At 33.1% G+C, this 2,109-nt stretch overlaps 1 non-coding gene and 1 pseudogene across 1 annotated transcript; both read right to left on the bottom strand.

Annotated features, from left to right (window-relative positions):
- Positions 1 to 727: 727 nt before the first annotated feature.
- On the bottom strand, positions 728 to 834 carry LOC120863127. Its single transcript, XR_005720930.1, has one exon. It is a non-coding gene; the product is annotated as a U6 spliceosomal RNA (small nuclear RNA).
- A 676-nt stretch (positions 835 to 1,510) lies between these two features.
- LOC120862978 lies at positions 1,511 to 1,878 on the bottom strand (annotated as a pseudogene).
- Between the last annotated feature and the right edge of the window lie 231 nt (positions 1,879 to 2,109).

The raw sequence follows: 2,109 nt of genomic DNA, 5'->3' as shown, positions 1-2,109 counted from the left end.
TCACTTCTAATTTTATTGATTTGATTTTTCTCTCTTTGCTTCTTGATGAGTCTGGCTAATGGTCTGTCAATTTTATTTATCCTTTCAAAGAACCAGCTTTTGGCTTTGTTGATTTTTGCTATGGTCTCTTTTGTTTCTTTTGCATTTATTTCTGCCCTAATTTTTAAGATTTCTTTCCTTCTGCTAACTCTGGGGTTCTCCAATTCTTCCTTTTCTACTTCCTTTAGGTGTAGAATTAGGTTATTTATTTGACTTTTTTCTTGTTTCTTGAGGTATGCCTGTATTGCTATGAACTTTCCTCCTAGCTCTGCTTTTATAGTGTCCCACAGGTTTTGGGTTGTTGTGTTTTCATTTTCATTAGTTTCTATGCATATTTTTATTTCTTTTTTTATTTATTCTGTGATTTGTTGGTTATTCAGAAGCGTGTTGTTCAGCCTCCATATGTTGGAATTTTTTAATAGTTTTCCTCCTGTAATTGAGATCTAATCTTAATGCATTATGGTCAGAAAAGATGCTTGGAATGATTTCGATTTTTTTGAATTTATCAAGGTTATATTTATGGCCCAGGATGTGATCTATCCTGGAGAAGGTTCCGTGAGCACTTGAGAAAAAGGGGAAATTCATTGTTTTGGAGTGAAATGTCCTATAGATATCAATTAGGTCTAACTGGTCTAATGTATCATTTAAAGTTTGTGTTTCTTTGTTAATTTTCTGTTTAGTTGATCTGAAAAATATGGAACGCTTCACGAATTTGCGTTCCATCCTTGCACAGGGGCCATGCTAATCTTCTCTGTATCGTTCCAATTTTAGTATATGTGCTGCCAAAGCGAGCACTCAATGAACATTTTATTTTATTTTATTTTATTTTATTATTTTTTTTTATTTTCCACAGTCAGTCACTTTTATTGGTATGTATTTGATCAAGGTCATCAGGTCTCATATCAAGCTTATCCCTCAGACTGAATATGCCTCTGAAGTTTTCCTGAATGATTTGATGGTTTGGTTTCTACTAGAAGCACCTCTCGGAGAAGGCAATGGCACCCCACTCCAGTACTCTTGCCTGGAAAATCCCATGGACAGAGGAGCCTGGCAGGCTATAGTCCATGGGTTTCCAAAGAGTTGGACATGACTGAAACAACTTAGCATACATAAAACATGTAACTAAAAAACTGCTGTATGGCACGGGGAACTGGACTCAATACTGTGTAATGGTCTATATGACAAAAGAACAAGTGGATATATGTATAACTCATTCATTCTGCTATACACCTGAAACTAATACAATATTGTAAATTAACTATACTGCAATAAAAATATAAGAAAGTATTAAAGGAAGGCCAGTACCATAGAAACAGCATATCTTTAAATAAAAAGATGAATGTTTAACATACAATGTTTTTTTTTTTTTTTTTCCCACTGATAAGCTAAAGGTCCATTTCAAGATGCTTCTTTCTTTAGTATGGTTAATTTGTTTTATTAGCAAGCAAAACCCTATAAATGATGGCATCATCTAATCCTTAGACTCAGATTCATCTTCATCTTGACTAATCTGGAAGTAAGGAAGCTCATAAGTCTCCTTGTCAGATGCAACCACAGGAAGCCGATCACGAAGATTGTTCTTTTTAAGGTATTTCTTGGTAAAGTACTTCAATACCTTTTAGAGAACTGTTTCTCATAAACGACTATGATTTTATTCTCGAAGTGTTCAATGTGAATGACATTCCCAAGATTTCCAGTCTTTCCATTCACTTTAACCTTCTCCTGCAGAAACTGTTCAACATTTCCAGAATAAAAAATTCTATCTTCTACTGGATGAGTAAACTCCAAATTAAACTTCCAGGTTGACTTTTTAGGCTTCTTGTCTTTCTTCTGCGCCATTTGTTTATTCATTTAATAAAAGTAATTGCCTAAATATTTAATTCAATGAACATTTTAAAAACAAGTTTTTATGTGCAGCAGTTTCTTTACAGTTGTATATAAAGTGTTTTTATATTAAAATTGAGTTAATGTATAAAAACACACCTTTATTCCATAATAAAGTTACTAGTTCTTAGTAAACAAAAACTTCTCTTTATGAAAGGAATTGCTGAAATGTTACTGTAATCCCAG

The sequence above is a fragment of the Oryx dammah genome, unplaced genomic scaffold, assembly GCF_014754425.2.
Source record: "Oryx dammah isolate SB20612 unplaced genomic scaffold, SCBI_Odam_1.1 HiC_scaffold_4, whole genome shotgun sequence".
NCBI classification, from domain to species: Eukaryota; Metazoa; Chordata; class Mammalia; order Artiodactyla; family Bovidae; genus Oryx; species Oryx dammah.
Note: the sequence above shows the minus strand (reverse complement) of the source record. Positions and strands in the feature narration are given on the sequence as shown.